We start from the raw sequence: 17,669 nt of genomic DNA on the forward strand, positions 1-17,669 counted from the left end.
GTTTACCTACTTAAGCCTCAGCAATGGCGGGCGCCCCCCCCCCCGCCCCGCTGCTGCCTTGCGGATAGATCGCGGGAGACTGCTGTGTTTGCAGTGAGGGAGGCTTCGTGGGCGTGGGACCCTCCCGGCCAGGTGTGGGATATATTCTCCTGGAATGCCTGTATGCTTACAGCGCAGTATTGGGGTGGGAGTTACCCGATTTTCCAGGTGTTGTGTGTCTCAGTTCCCCGGGCTAGGAAAACGGATCCCCTTCCCCCTTGCGCTTCCAGGTGAGGCGATGCCTCGCCCTGCTTCAGCTCTCGCTGGTCAGGCTGCAGCAACTGACCAGCACCGATTGTCCGGCACTCCCTAGTGAGATGACCCCAGTACCTCAGTTGAAAATGCAGAAATCACCGGTCTTCTGTGTCGCTCGCGCTGGGAGTTGGAGACTGGAGCTGTTCCTATTCGGCCATCTTGCTCCGCCCCCTCCAGATTAATTTTCTTAATTAAAAAATGGTGATAGCAATACCTACCTCATAGAGATGTTGTGACGATTAACCTATGGATTACTGGAGTTAGTAACCCTGGATGGATTTTAGGACATCAGTGAACCCTCCAACATTGCATGCACAAAATTCTGGTGAGAGTGTTCATTATTGTCATCAGATCCTTAAAAGTCTCCACAAATTGCAAAAGGCTAAGAACTACCAACGTATATGAAAAGGTTATGAAATTGTGAAATGCTACATAAATGTTAGAAATCAAGGGTAAAGAAGCACTATCCAGGAAAGGAAAACAAAACAGTGATTTTTAGGGAGATAGAATGTTTATCTATCTCCAACAAACTTGGATTGGACTTTTAGGAGATAATTTGATAAGTCAAACGTACATAAAGCATAAATTACCTCTAATGGCAAAATCACTTTTATTTGTAGTAATTTTAAATATAGGCTTGTTAAACTGTGCTTTTGAACATATTTCATAGATGATAATCTGTAATTTACTAGTGTCTCTCTCTTTTTGAAATTTTAATGTATGTATTTGAGATCCTTTTATGATTTTTTTTTTAGGTGATGTCATTGAACTCTTAAGTGCAAGGTGAAACAAGTCTTCCTGGCATTCCAAGTAGGTAAGTAATCTGTTCATTTCTTAACTAGCTAAATGAATTGCTTTATTAGGATACTGAAGGTATGTCAGGCCTGTCAATATCCAGTATCTGGAATCACTAATCAACTGTCTATGAACATTATTTTTATGAAGATTTTTTCTTTTGGCACACTAAACAAAAATAAACTCAACCTGGGGGAAGATGTGTGGAGGTGATGTGAGGAGGAAGGAATAATATCAAAGACCTTGCTTTCTTAGAGTTCCCTAAAATGTGAAAGAATCAGTACTGCAGTGTTAAAATAGGCTGGAATTGGACAGAGGAGCAACAAATTGTAATTTAGGAATGCCACTGCTTTCTCAGACCGAAAGGCATTATTGTCTGGGGGAAAGAGTTCTATTGTATAAATACTGTTGAGAGGATAGTGGAATTTAGATCTCCAGCCTCTTCCTTGATTTTGGCAAGGTTGAATGTAGAGGAAACCACAGTCGTTCAGGAAGAACGCTATGTGGACAATGTCATGTTTTATTGGCAGAATGAGTAAACCAGACAGTACAGGCTGTAAAAACCTATCAATTGGTGTTATGGCAGGAAACAGATGGCTCATTCTCACAGAGTAATTCAAAGAATATCCAATAAAGGGACTGCTTGCAAAGGTGTAGATAGGAAATAGGGGAACCATGAGATAGAGTGTATCCAAGACTAGTAACACAGGGTCTATTTCCAACCCTAGGCTTGAAGGGGTGAGTTAGCTGGAAAGAGAGGCTCCTATGCAGGGGCCACCTTGAGAAGAGCCGTGGTTGTCATGTAGGGAAATGGGAACTTGTGAGCTAAGGGAATATGAATACGCTTTCCTCATTCACCTGCTTCCCTCTGATCTTCTGCCAGATCTCTCTAATAATAGAATCCAATCTGGAGCCAGAGGGCAAGAAATCTAATTGACTGACTCTTTAGTCTGGCCTTCTGCAGCCAGCTAGGGTGAAGAGTGTGATCTGGAGGAACAAACAACTCCCCAAATTTGGCGGCTTACAGTCCCAAAGACCTACTTCTCACTCATGCTAAATTCCAGCATGGATCAGTAGGGAGTGTTTCCATGTGTCCGCACTGTAGAACTTCAGGAATGGAGCAGACATTTCTTCAGAATATAACCAATTGTTTTGATAGAGGGAAATAGAATTTGGGATAGTCTCAAGTCAGTAATTATACATTTTGGTCTTAAATAATTTATGTCATTTGTACTTACCCAGAACTAGTTTAGGGTCCTATGCAAGCTTCAGGGAGTCCGAAAGTTGAATTCTACCAGGTGCCGGAACGAGAAGGGGAGGTGATAAAACTGAGCAGTGTGAATAACCACCATGGGTAACTTTTCTGTTCAAAGCATGCTGGTCCCTAAGTTAAATTAAAGCTGGGATGTGGATTGGCAGAATAATTCAGGCAGAATTTAGTTTACAAACAACTTCTGAACAACTTGCATGATATTCAACAGAGCCTATATGTAGATTATGCAAAAGCTTTTTTATTTTTAATTTTTTAGACAGAGTCTTAATCTGTCACTCAGGCTGGAGTGCGGTGGCATGATCTCAGCTCACTGCAATCTCTGCCTCCTGGGTTCAAGCAATTGTCATGCCTCAGCCTCCCAAGCAGCTGGGATTACAGGTGCCTGCCACCATGCCCGCTAATTCTTGTATTTTTAGTAGAGGCAGGGTTTCACCATGTTGGCCAGGCGGATCTCAAACTCCTGACAACAGGTGATCTGCCTGCCTTGACCTCCCGAAGTGCTAGGATTACAGGCGTGAACCACCCTGCCCGACTTGTACCAGAACTTTAAGAAAGCCAAGTCCATATAGTTGACCAGAATGAAACCATAGAAGAATTTTTGAACTTTGTTAGGATCAAAATATTAATACTTACATTAAAAAAAAAAAGCTTTTTTTAAGTGCATGGTATGGTACTAAGCCTTTAGTAAAGGAAATTTAAACAAAATTATCCTTGCCCTCTAGGAGTTTGCAATCTAAAACAGACAATATTGATCTAAAGACATGCAATCAGTTCACCGTCATTCGCAGGAACATTATCTGCTCTTAAATTGATCTATGGCAATTTTTAGGATGATTAAATTATGTATTACTCAGTCTACAACTTAACTATATTCTTTTTCCTCCAGTAGTATTACTATTTTTAAATGGACTATAAAGAAACATTATGAATATCTAGCACCTTTGGAAATGCATGTAATTTATGCAGAAGTGGGATAATGTCACATACTGTAGGTGCAAATTTAGAATTGACTGCACTGTAGGGAGATGGCAACCTCATCTATGCTTAGAAGAAAGTCGTTTTGTTATACGCTGTTTTGGAAGTCGAATATTGGATTTTATTCTGGATATATAGCATGCCATTAGTTTGTTAATATCTTAATAGGGAGAAAACTTACATCTAAATACTGAAAGGCAAAAAGTGTTGGGAATAAATCCTAAATATTAACTGATAATGTTTCCTGAATACCCTGAGGAATGCTGATGGGACAGAAGTTTCAGATATTTTAAGTTCAGCAGCTTCTACCTATGAGTGCTTTCTCTGACAAATTGCATAGTGGATAGAGCACATGCTGCCCACATCACCTGCGTCCTTACCATTTTTGTACAATCTGGTTTGACTTCCAATTGCTGGTGACTGTGTCTCTGGCCAGTGGGGCCTGCAGCAGTCTGGGAGTACTGGAGGAAAGACTGCCATCAAGGAGCAGCCCTCAATTACAGACACAGAAGATTAGGTCTGTGGGTCCCAGTGGATGAACCAACATGGAGGAGCACCACATTGAGCGTCCATCTTACAGCTTCCCAGGGGCACAAAGTTATAGTCACCTGAGGGGCAACTTGCTTGACAAAGTAGCTTTTCCTGACTTCCTTCCCATCTTTACCTCACTCCCCTACTTTCTAATCAGTGTTTCTTGGGATCAGTTTCCAAACAAACTACGTGAATTCAAATCTTTGTCTTCAAGTGTGCTGTTGAGGAAGTAAAACTAACATAGTGGGCTATTTCCCTAGCAGGCCTCCTTTTTCTTATACTGTATTATGGAACTTGAAAAAACATATAATTCAGAGGTAATGGCAGCACAAAGTTCCTTGGGTAAGTACTTTTGGTAGATAAAGATGAAATAGGTGTAGACAAGCAAGGTTGCCTAGAGCAGTTTAATGGAGACTTTGATTACAAAAGCTTGTACTAAAGATGACGTGAAAATACTATAGAGTCTTGTCTCAGAAATTCCTGATATTAGACATAACTTAAAGCATTAAAAAGTAAAACTGTTGAGTGTCTGTTGGAAGTAAGCTAAAGACAAAATATATTTAGGAGTTATCCATAATATTTGCATGTGTGTATATATGTGTATATATATACATAATATTTTTGTAAAATATTTCATACTTTACTATAACCTGTTAATATGCAAAGTTACCAATTATTTATTAGATTACTAGATTAGTTGCAAAATTTCTAACTCCTCCACTCCAGCCACATGCATGGTGGCACCAGGACAGGATAACTGGAATAAATACCTCAGGCAGAAAACAGAAAATTGCAATGTATGCAGTAGTCACTAGTCCATGGTAATGATGAAATCCTGTGGACAACTGTTATGTAGTCTTGGCAGTGAGAGAAGTGCCGTGGTCAGAACTTGATTCTGTTCTCAGGGAGGAATTTTCCCATCCATTGTTCTGGGGGGCCCCTGCTTCTGCCATCTGGGAAGCTTTGCTTGTCTATTATCTGCCGTGGCCGCAATGGCAGTTGAGGGCCCTAGAGGTTTCGCTGCCTGCCTCCTGCCTGTATGAGCTGGGTGGCCTAAGAGTTGCTTCCAGGCTCAGCCAAAGGCTTTTACGTCCTAGCTCATGGTTGTTTTTGCAATATAATTTTCTTTAAAATTAATAAGACTTTCATCTCTTCCAGGCACAGGAAGACAAATGTTGCATGTTCTCACTTACATGTAGGAGCTAAAACAAATTGATCTCGTGGAGGTAGTGAATAGGATGGTGGCTACCAGAGGCTGGGAAGGGTTGTGGGGGTAAGGGGATAAAGTTACAAAATACAGTTAGGTAGAAGGAATAAGATCTAGTGTTTGGTAGCACAATAGGGCTACTATAGTTAAAAATAATTTATGATACATTTCAGAATAACTAGAAGAATAAATGTGGGATGTTTTCAGCACAAAGAAATGACAAATGTTTGTAGTAATTGGTGGTGAATACCCCCAATTACCGTTATGCATTGATCATTATACATTGTCTGCTTGTATCAAAATATCACATGTACCCCATAAATGTATAACTATTATGTATCCATAAACATTAAAAAATTAAAAATAGAAAGCAACTAATAGACTTTCGTCTCTTTGCTTACAATCAGTTCAATATGCCATACCATACCCACAATTCTTTCTTAGACATAATTCTTAAAGTAGTAGTATTTGTTTTTCTTCTCATCACCGTTTATTTCTTTCTCAACTCAATGACATCTACCCCAAGGCCATGAGACTTGGGATGAAGGCCTGGTTCAATCTGAATTTCGTCACGTAATTATATCTTAAGACTATTCATTATTCAATTTCAAAAATTATGTATTAATGTTTGAGGTAAGCATTCCCAACTTTTGAGGCTTAACATTTCTGGATGTTTTCTTACTCCCTTTCATTTTTATGTGTACTTTGGATAATTCTTTCCTGTGGTCATTTCTTTTTCTAATATCTTGCCAAATAAAGCTAGTAACATCTAATGCATGCTCACATAATTCCATTTTACATTCTCTTTTGCTACAGCCACAGGCTAGGGAGGTTAGTGGCCTGCCTCCAAAGATACCGTGGGCATCATTGTTACTGAACATCTTGCCTCTGCTTAACTTGGGGTTTCATTTTTCCAGCCTCTGCTATTAGTTTCCTAGTTATGTTCTGCCAGTGCCACCAATTTTAGGGTTTTTGTTTTTATTAGTGTCCGTTCTTGGTACTAATTTCTATTTTAGTTAAGATAACACCAATTAAAGCATCAGATAAACCTCAAAATTTAAGTGACTTAACATGTTAAGATGTTTGTTTCTTGCTCATGTAAAACTCAATAGAGGGACTGGGGTTCTATTCTGTGCATTCATTTAGCAACCTACATTAGCAAGCTGTTGTATTCAATAGACAGTTTTTAAGGCACCAACATCCAGCCAGCAGATAGAATGCTTAGCTCCTTTCTGACCCTCCTCTCCACCTATGCTGACATCTTAGGTGTCACCTGGCTTTCAATATCATCTCTTTGCTGACAAATCCCAAATCTTCTTTTATCGAACTCCACCTAGCCCCTGGATTTGTGTATGTAATTGCCTATACAACAACTCCACTTGGATGTCAATCAGGCATCATTAACTTAATATATTTGAAACCAAATGTTAATTTTTCCCCCCAAAATTGCCAGCCCTTAACATGATCAATCTTAATATTTGGAACTGTAATTTACCAGTTATTCAGGGAACAAACTTGAAAGTGTTTTTTGAATCTTTTTTTTTTTAGTATCATATAGCACATAGAATCAATAAATCCTGCCAACGATACCTTCAAAAACATCTAGAATCCAGACATTTCTCATAGCTGCACAGCCATCAGATTTTACTTCTTGTAGTGTATCATGATCTGACAGGTCCTCTTGTTTTCACTCCTGCCCTCTTAGAATGCATTTACCACACATGAGCCAGAGTAATATTCTACAGAATAGACTACATTGTCCTTCAATGTATAAAACTCTTCAAAAACCAAAGGTTTTCCCTAATCATTTATTTAAAGTACTTCATAGCATTTGTCATTATCTGACATTTCGGCCATTATGTTACACATTTTTTTTTGTTTGTTTAATTTTCTGTCTTCTCAACTAAGAATGAATATCTATGTCATAGACTTCTCTTTATTCATGGCTGTCTTTATAACACCCAGGATGGTGCTTGCCACATGGGAGATGTTCTAGTAGTTTTGAATGAATAAATAAATGAAGGAGCTACCTTTTATAGCTTTTTTTTTTTGGTGTTTTCGTCTTTTTGTATCTATTTGTATGACTTCTTTATATTAACCATATGTAATCATTATCTCATTAGTGTTAAATGAATTTCTAAATTTGCCCTTTAGTTTACCTGTCTATCTATCCAGCTAGCTAGCTAGTAATATAATAATAAGTAATTTCTTCTTCACAATATTTTCCATTATTCTTCACCTTAGTAATCGCTCCTCTCTCAAGAGCCTGGCTATATTCTCATACATTCACCTAATGTCTTCTAATTCTTAGTCTAATTTTAGAGGAGCATGGTGACCAGTCTTCGTCCAGATCTATTCTAGGATTCACAGTAAATTCTTCAGATCACAGAACTTACCTTCAGCAATACTGCTTGCCTGAAGGTTTCTAAAAAGGCTTGCACTATGAATGCTTTTTACTGCAAGTAGGCAGGACAGATCTCTTTCTCCAAGGGATCTTTAAAGAGGTACCGGGGTGCTGCCTAGTGGCCTAATTCCTTCCTTCTTTGCCCGATTTCCTAACTGAAGGGAAGGAGACTCTTTGCAGAGTTGACAGTATACTTTTCTTTCATTCAGCAGCTGCCAGACATAGTAGGAAACATATGATGTCTAAGTCATGTTCCTGGATTTTATGGAGTAAGTTGAATGCTGTATTTTTACGGAAAATCTAGAAAAAAATTTCCTTTTTTGAAATTCCACCAGATTCATTGATATTGTAAAGTCAGTGATCCTGGTAGGGGTATGTGTGTGCATGTGCACGTGTGTGTGAGTGAGGCTTTGCTTGTAGTTTTACAGATTGAATGATTTTGGAGAAACTATTTATCTCAGTCATCAAATATTGATATAGTTATTGCAAAAATTTTCCAGCACATGACAATAAAGTGTCTTGTCTTTTGTCTTATGCTTGACTTACATGAAGTCACCACATGGGCTAACTGTGGGGTTCTGTGGGGAAGGAGGGGAAAAAGAAAGTGGGAGTGATAGGCAGGTGGAGATTGAGGAGGGCAAGAGAGATTTGCCTTTCTGGGGATTTGAGGTTGTCCTGGATATGCAAGAGGATGGTCAGACTTAAGGCATCTTGTGGAATTGTGGTAGAAAGGAGAGGAGGTCAAACCTTAATTAAATTGAAACAGCAGGAACCAAAGCTTTTTTTTTTTTTTTTTTTTGTATTTTTTAGTAGAGACGGGGTTTCACCATGTTAGCCAGGATGGTCTTGATCTCCTGACCTTGTGATCCGCCCGCCTCGGCCTCCCAAAGTGCTGGGATTACAGGCTTGAGCCACCGCGCCCGGCCCCAAAGCTTTTTTTGTAAGATTTTACTCTACCTAACTTTCATAGTATTTCAAGTCTTTTTCTAAAGTGGGACAGAAAAATCACACTTTCTAAAATGTGATAGATGACTTTTTTTTTCACACCCCAGTATATTGTAAAACACTTCTTTAATTTTACTTTAAGAGAAATATTGTAAAACTCTTGCACCATAAAATTTAGAATCCCAGAGACTTACCAGTTTGAATAAGCCACAGGTTACTGAGTGATGTCTTGGGGAAATATGTAAGCCTGTCGCAGAGCCTTGATGTAGGGGCTAAATCTTGGAGAAAACTAAAGGTGGACAGGCACAAACAGACTCAACATTACTTTTCACACTAAATTGCTTTCTTTTGGAAGAAAAAAAAAGGCCATAATAAATATCCATTTGCAGGATTATATCCAGTAACAGCAAGGACAAATTCCTGTAAGATTTGAGGGAAGTCCTATTGTTTTTCATTTTTTTATGAATTGTTATCATACTTCCTTTCTTACCTTTTGAATATATTGACTCCAAAATGTTCCTATGATTCTTAAATTCCAAGCTACTTTTTCTAAAATGTCATTTTCTTTCTTGAATAAGAACAATTCTAGGAATTTAGAACGTGATATTTCGTCTTTGTCTAGAGACTACAAGGTTCAAATAAATTCAACTTTCCCTTTTTCCTTTCTCATATATTTAAGTATTTTAACAATATTCATTTAGAAATGTCTAAATTTTTCTACTGTAATTTATTTACATCCAATTTAGAGATTGATAGTAATACAGTAAAAATTTATTCTCACATTCACTCTACTATATTATTGATTATTCAAATAATTTCTGAGCTAATGAGCTATGTCAGTCATTGACCTGGTGCAGGCTCTATAAGGATAATATAAAATTTGTCTGTCTTTGAGGACCTTATAGTCTTCCTGGCGAGACAGATTATCATGCATAAAACTTTTAATGATACCAGCTTTCTTTCTTTTTTTATTTTTGAGATAAAATCTCACTCTTTCACCCAGGCTGGAGTGTAGTGGCGTGATCTTGGCTCACTGCAACCTCCACCTCCTGGGTTCAAGCGATTCTCGTACCTCAGCCTCCTGAGTAGCTGGGATTACAGGGGTGTGCCACCACGCCCAGGTAATTTTTGTAGTTTTGGTAGAGATGGACTTTCACCATGTTGGCCAGGCTGGTCTCAAACTCCTGACCTCAGGTGATCCACTCACCTCGGCCTCCCAAAGTGCTGAGATTATAGGCGTGAACCACTGCGCCTGGCTGATGCTAGCTTTTACAGAGTTACAAAGAAAATGGGATTGAGCACAAAGATAGGCTAACTACATGAGGAGTTCCTGAAAGTCTCCTCAGAAGAGATGACATTGGAACTGAGTCTTAGAAGGTGAGTAGGCAGCTTCAGTTGATGAAGGTGAACATCCCGAGAGAGAGCATGCTTCTTATTATGGCAAGTCTTTATTTACGTATTTTTTAAATTTAAAAAATGTTTAGGTTTTATTTTAGGTTCAAGAGTACATGTGCAGGTTTGTTATATAGGTAAATTGTGTGTTGTGGGGGTTTGGTGTACAGATTATTTTGTCACCAGGTAATAAGCATAGTACCCAAGAGGTAGCTTTTTGGTCCTCCTTGTCCTTCCTCCCTCTACCCTCAAGTAGGCCCGGTGTCTGTTGATCCCTTCTTTGTGTCCGTGTGTATTCAGTGTTGCGCTACCACTTACAAGTTAGAACATATGGTATTTGGCTTACTGTTCCTGTGTTAGTTTGCTTAGAATAATGACCTCCATCTCCATTCATGTTGCTGCAAAGAACTTGATCTCATTCTTTCTCATGGCTGTGTAGTTTTCCATGGTGTACATGTACCACATTTGCTTGATCTAGCCTATCATTGATGGGCATCTAGGTTGATTCCATATCTTTCTTTCTTTTTTTTTTTTTTTTTTTGAGATGAAGTCTTGCTCTGTCATCAGGCTGGAGTACAGTGGCGTGATCTTGGCTCACTGCAACCTCTGTCTCCCGTGTTCAAGCAATTCCCCTTCCTCCGCCTCCTGAGTAGCTGGCGCTACAGGCACACACCACCACACCTGGCTAATTTTTGTATTTTTAGTAGCGACGGGGTTTCACCATGTTGACCAGGATGGTCTCTATATACTGACCTCGTGATACGCCCCCCTTAGCCTCCCAAAGTTCTGGGATTACAGGCCTGAGCCATTGCACCTGGCCGATTCCATATCTTTTATAGCAGATCTTGATGTGCTTAAAAATGATGAGGACTTTAGTATAACTGGAATGAATTTAGAGGCATATTGGTGGTTTAATGGAAGTGGAGAGGAGTTTAGATAGAATTACCAATGGGATATTAGGCCAGAAATAGATTGGAAGGGCCTTGAGAGCTAAAATAAGAAATTTGGGTCTAAATCTGGAAGGAATAGGAACCAAAAGGAATTTTAAAGTAAGTGGTTGACATCAGATTTAATAATTAGGGAAATAGCTAATGTCTGTCAATACCCTCTGACTTGGTCAGGGAGTTATGGGACAGGAAGCTATTCTAAAAAACCCAGGCAAAATATTATAAAGTACCAAAATATGGCACAAAGGATGGGACAGAGGATTAGATTTAAGATATTTTGGCTACATATCCCAGAAAGAAATAGAATGTTTAGAATTTAAAACATTTTAGGAGGGAGCATAAAGTGAGATAATATGTGAATTTCATACCGAGATTAAAAATGTACAACTGAACTTTAGATCTTACCAAGGGAACATATTTTAAATAGCCTTGAATTTTGGTCTGCTAAGTTATGTTTAAATGTTAGTAGTGTTCAAGTAAGAAGAGTCTTTTCCTTCCAAAAAGAGTGCTAATGTCCACTTTCACACCTCCTTAAATATCTACAGCATGAAACAACCTACACAGACATATCTGGATTTCCTGCAGCTATCAGTGCCTTTTGTGTTGTAAGACAAAAACAATCCAATAAAGACATGTCTGTTCCCAAAGTGCTCACCAAAGTCACGGCTCAGAGAGTGCACATTACAGTTCTGTCTTTTCTGGGTTTTATATTTTAATATGATAAAAAAAAAAAAAGGAAAAACAAGCTTCCTGGTAAACTATATTTATAGCCTCATAGACTGTAAAGGTTTCAAAGTTTAAAGACACTTAGAGCAAATGTCTTCCTTTTTCAGCATTAGCCTTTTTCTCCAGCACCAAAAGTGTGCAAGGCAAAAGCCTGCGAAAGAGAGGAAGTAGTGTAGGATAGTGTGGGAGGTGTTCTAAGTCTGGGGCTCATGATCCTCTAAAATACATGGGTGTTCAAGCCTACAGACAAGCTACAGAAGGCCTTCCAGCACCCTGAAATTGTGGAAATAACTGTGGCAGATGCATGGATGGCCATTTTTTTTTTTCTAGGGAAATACTTCATAGTTTTTATTAGAATCTACAGCCTTAAACCTTTGACTATATAATTGGACACATACAGCAAATGGCTATCATGTAGATGAGTATATTATCAGAGCAAAAATGATGATTCAGATAAGTTCTTGCCACTTCAGAAGACACAATTAATTTATCTCAATGGATATGAGAGTGATCTACTTAGTTACGGATATTTGTAAAGTTTGTTTAAATCACTACACAACTTTGGACATGCTTACCTCTCCAAGTCTTCTTTTTCCCCCATTACTATCTCCTAGGTTTGCTGTGAGGTCATTTATGTAGACCAGTTTGCACAATCCTTGGAAAACATCTTAATTATATATTTATGACAAATTTGGATATGACATTTGTTATACATCTGTATGCAAAGCAGTTATAAATATAAAACTTAAGCTTAGTGAATTGTTAAAAATTAGTCATATTTCATATTTCATATTCCTCTTGGAAGCTGAAGAAACAAGATCAAGTAATAAGGATGTTTATATTTTCTAAGTGCTATTTTTAAGAAGTTAAATGTGAGTTTCTGGTGTCATGAATGAAGAATTGGAGCAAATGACAAATTCCAGTATATGGCTTGCTTTGGAGTGAATGGTCAAAGCATTGTGATAAAGTCGCTAACCTTTGGGCGGATGTACAGCCAAGAAGAGTTAGGCCGATTTCCAATGAGCAGGCCCCATTCCTGATGACAAGAGTTATAAGAACATACAATAAAAAGATGGAACTCTGGTCAAAGGCCACAGCTGCTACGGTCCACATGCTGCTTGCTGAGTATGGAGCCAACCCTGGAGCTCTAACCTGATTCTTCAGCTTTGGCAACACAAGCATTTGGAATGTGGGACAAGGTGGGGCCCAGCGTCAGCAAGTCATAGTCTCAGAGGTCTTGGTTACTCCCGTGACCTCCTTCACCAGCTCACCAGTCTGAGGAAGAAGCCCAGGCTGCCACAAGGCCTTGTCTTACAGGCAAATAATTAATTAAGATGGAAACGTATATGTCTACTGACCTCCAGTGATTAGGCCTCTGGTTCAAGAGCTGAGTTTTGAGGACTTACTTAAATTAGGAAGACTGTGACAGTCGTCCTTCCTTTCCCCCAATCTCCCTCATCCCTCCATTATTCCTCTGGGTAGCTTAGAGGTCACCTGTGGAACATTTAATGGCCCTTGTATTTGATTTTTTGGTACTTATATAGGTCTGTCTTCTCAGACAAGTTTTTCCTCTGACAGAAAAGATTTTAAAGACATTTTAGTAAAACAGAACAAAACAACCCAGGCATGAGACAAACTGATTATTAGTTGGAGATTTGGTTGGAAGATATTAGCTAGCCCTGAAGCAAAAACACACTTTTCTCCATGCTTTTCTATAACAGTATTCATAAAGTTACAAGTAAGTTGGACAGCTTATGGTTGAGCAGTGACTAAGAAGAGAAATTGGGCTGCAACAGAGAGCACAGGCATTGCTGCCAGCAAGACAGAGCTTGAGAGCAAGCTACGGATTCTTAGCGATATAATGGTGGGCAATTTGCTTCACCTCTTGGAAATGCCCTCTTCTGGGAAATGGGGGTGATAATGCCTCAGCAGGTAATTTTAAGAATTAAAAGTAAAATATGCAAAGTGCCTGGCACCAGTGACTACTGAGTAAATTGAAAATATTTTATTTTATTAGTGTTCATTTCTTGCTCTGCCTTAAAAAAACTGCACACCAAATACTTTATTCTTACACATACAAAGCATTTTTGTAAATAATCTGTTGCACATAGCGTTAGGTGCTTGGAAACAAAGAGGAGTAATGCAGATCTTTTATATTCAAAGAAGTACTAGCCTAGCTGTGTTTGGGGTGCTTGTGTACATGTCCAAAGAGTGAAGCATAATAATTCCTTGTCTTTTTGAAAATTTTATCTAAACAAAATGAAATCAGTGAATTAATATTTTTGGAGTGCATATGTGACATAGATGTTCATTTACGTCTATTTACATAGACATTTACATAGACATTTACATAGACATTTACGTAGGATTAGAGGATACAGAATTCTAAGCGACTGAATCCTGAATCCTGAAATACAACACTAGGGACTTATGGAAATTAATCACGTAAACATAGCTCCTTTATTGTTCCAATAATAGTTTAAAATTTGTCATGTTGGATTTTATCTGAAGTCAGTCTGACTTGAATATAGTTCCAGGCCTTCCTCTTCATTTTTTTTTTTCTCCAAAACACCTGATGGCTGAGTCCATCAAGTTCCCACAATAGATTTACACATTTTTAAAAAGAGATTTTGCTTTGCATCTCTGTTTTGTCTTTTTTTTCACCCCAATATCCAGGAAAACACCTACTTTGCAAAATAAGCAAGTAATCATCTATTTTGGGGACTGAAAATAGAGGAGGTGAGAAATGAGATAACTGGTTTCAACTCATGTTATTTGCGCATAGAAATTATTTGTTCAGTGATTTTTGCCACAGCCATAGAACAACTTTTGCATTGCTTTGGTTTCTCCATATGCTTTGGAGAGACAGGAAAGAGAACATTGCACTAAAAATCTTGTTTCAATTTAAGGTAATTATGCATATATTTAGGTTGAGTAGGGAAGAGGCATTACTGAAATAAAAATGTTTTTAATACAACTTAGAAGACATAAATTAACACATTGAGAAGAAAATGAATCAATAATTTTACTTTAGAATTGAAGGGGATTTTAGAGATCATCTTGTTTAACCGCCATGTATACAGATGAATGAAATGTTATGTGTTTTGCCCATAGTAGGTCACACAAACGAAGGTGTCCTGACTTCTAGAATAGGCCTTTGTTCCTCTCTCACTATAAATACATGACTATCTTGCAGAATGGCCTAGTAGGTATTGTCATGTTGCTGTTCCTGGTTGGGAGGACTGGGTGCATGTACAAATAAAGTTTACATAATACCTGATACAGAAATCTTGGTGCCCTAAAGTAACTATTTAATGATGATGCCTTTGCTCTATTCAGACCAGTGAAATGAGCACACATTTCTGGCTCCATTTAATAAATTGCCTCCTTGAGGGCACTAAATCCTGCTCTTCTGGAAAAGCCCATTCACCTCACATGAGTAAACAGCTTGCTTCTCCATGAATTCTGCTGTTTACTCACAACAGTAGAAAGCCTGTTTTGTGTTATTGCTGTTATCACAAATCTGGAGACATCACTGCAGATTGGAATGAGGTGGTGGGAGACCGTTGCTTAAGTGGGTATTTTTCAGCACAGCTTAATAGAAAAGGTTGACCAAACATGTTAGAATTACCATCAAATAAGTTTCGGGGGAACCAGCCCCCAATATTTCAACATAGGTTCTTTTCTATTTTCCCTAAGTGTCGGCTGGTCTGAGAAGTAAAGAGAAACAGTACAAAAGAGAGAAATTTTACAGCTGGGTCTCCGGGGGTGACATCACATGTCAGCAGGTTCCATGATGCCCACTTGAGCTGCAAAACCAGCAAGTTTTTATTAGGGATTTCAAAAGGGGAGGGGAGTACGAATAGGGAGTGGGTCACAGAGATCACATGCTTCAAATGGAATATATAATTAGTAATGGAAAGCTTTTCAAATCTAGTTAATTTTACCTTTCAGAGTCACTGTGAATGGGTGAAAAGTATAATGGCTCATCTGTAGATCATAAGTTAACATTTCTGAATTTTAAAAAATTTGATGAGTTAGAAAAATTTGCATTGGTATCATCTACATTCACTTTCTACCTTTACTTCATTACCTTCCTTCACACATTGAACTGTAATTCCCCCAGAGGCAAAGTTTCAAGGTCAATTATGTGAAAGTAGTTTTAAAAGTAACCAGTCCAGACATGGATTTGTGAAAATAAAATGGAGTTGAAGCAGTCAGAATTTTGTAGTATTCTTCACTCTTTTCTTTATTTTTCAAATAAAACTTTCTAAATATTGTAGCTCAAGATAGACTAATGATTCCAGTTTTTAAATATATTTAAAGCTCAAGTTGTTGGATTTTTTAAAATTTTGTCTCCTCCCTTTCTTTCTCCTTCCTTCCTTCCTTCCTTCCTTCCTTCCTTCCTTCCTTCCTTCCTTCCTTCCTTCCTTCCCTCCCTCTCTTTCATTCTTTCTCTCTTTCTTTCTTCACAATATAGGTTAAAAAGGAATAGTAACAGATGATCATTTATACTCCTCTTGCTTCACTCTGAAGAATTCTTTCTTCTCCTCATCCGTGCCTTAGCCAAAAGCTACAAATGAAAGAAAATTTCAACCCCATGTAAATTTTTTGGAACATGGTACTATATTGGTGGACCTGATACAGTTTCGAAGCATTAGGTCCTTGTTAAGAACAATTCATTAATATTTTTCTATTGGATCAGATTTACAGATAAGCTCTGCTTCTAATGATGTCATCAGTAAGTGTTTCATGTGGGAAATAATGGGAAAATACATTGTGTTGTTGATTATATATATTCAGGGAGTTTTAGGTGAATTTAATAGTGAATTATGAGTGGAGCTGCCATTAACTGTTTAAAAATATGTATGCATTCATGCAATTCTTTAATCCTTAAGGAGCATAACAGGACTGAATTATCCTTCTGTCCTAGTCTGTTTGGGCTGCTATAACAAAATACCATAGACTAAGTAGCTTATAAACAACAGGAGTCTGGGAAGTCCAAGATCAAGGCCAGTATATTTGGTGTTTGGTGAGGGCCTAGCTCACAGATAACACCTTCTACTTGTGTCCACACATGGTAGAAGAAACAAGCTAGCTCTCCTTTTTTTTTTTTTTTTTCAGTAAAGGCACTAATTTCATTCTAAGGACAGATCCCTTATTGCCTAGTCACCTCCCAAAGGCCCCACCTCCTAATACCATCACTTTGGGATTAGGATTTCAACACAGGAATTTTGGAAGGACACACATATTCAGACTATATCGCACCTTCTTTTTAAATTTTGTATTATTTTAGAGACAGGGTCTCGTTTTGTCACCCAGGCTGTTGTGCAGTGGCACAAACATAGTTCACGGAAGTCTCAAACTCCGGGGCTCAATAAATCCTCCTGCCTCGTTCTTCTGAGTAGATGGAGCTATAGGCACAGGCCCCCATGCCTGGCTAATGCTTTATAAAACATTTCTGCAGGGACAGGGTCTTGCTATGTTGCCCAGGCTGGTTTTGGATTCCTGATTTCAAGTGATTCTCCTGCCTTAACCTCTCAAAGCATTGGTATTACAGTTGTGAGCCACTGCACGCAGCCCATAGCACATCCTAATATTACTCTTCAGAATTTTAGAATGTTACTGATGCCTGGCCTTGTTCTTGCCTTTTTCAGAGAGAAAAATAACCCCAGCGCGTTGCAGTCTCACTATTACATGGGTAAATTATTTGGTGTTTCCCTGGCCTCCCCCAGCTTCAGCATGGACCCTAGTATAAGTGCATCCCAAAAGAGTCAGGTTGTCCTCCAGGCCCAGAGAAACCAGGAATCTATATAACGAGTGTATACTGTTTTGAATTTTATTCCCATAACATTTATCATTTCCTTCCTTCCTTCCTTCCTTCCTTCCTTCCTTCCTTCCTTCCTTCCTTCCTTCCTTCCTTCCTCCCTCTCTCCTTTCTTCCTGTCTTACTTCCTTTTTTTTTGTATTTTTGGTGGTAGTTGCAGTCCATTGGGATAGAGAAATCAGAAGAAAACATTACATAGAAATTAGGTGTACAAACTAAAGCAACAGGAATTAAAAAACAAATAGGAATTCAATCACTACATATTTCTATTTCAAAACTGATAAAAGCTTTAGTTTTAAAAATGAAAAAAAGAGAGAGGCCAGAAAGTACATAATGGGTACAAAATAAGTGAA

The 17,669-nt window shown here is 38.4% G+C and overlaps 1 long non-coding RNA gene across 3 annotated transcripts in view; it reads left to right on the plus strand.

The window, feature by feature from the left end:
• The window catches only part of LOC108534330 (uncharacterized), a 324,475-nt gene that overhangs the window by 139,293 nt on the left and 167,513 nt on the right, over positions 1 to 17,669 (plus strand). For all 3 annotated transcript variants that reach the window (XR_001886942.1, XR_001886943.1, XR_001886945.1), the window contains one exon: positions 1,050 to 1,108. This is a non-coding gene — a long non-coding RNA (uncharacterized LOC108534330). The remainder of the gene's footprint in view (positions 1 to 1,049; positions 1,109 to 17,669) is intronic.

The sequence above is a fragment of the Rhinopithecus bieti genome, unplaced genomic scaffold, assembly GCF_001698545.2.
Source record: "Rhinopithecus bieti isolate Rb0 unplaced genomic scaffold, ASM169854v2 scaffold_10612, whole genome shotgun sequence".
Taxonomy (NCBI): domain Eukaryota; kingdom Metazoa; phylum Chordata; class Mammalia; order Primates; family Cercopithecidae; genus Rhinopithecus; species Rhinopithecus bieti.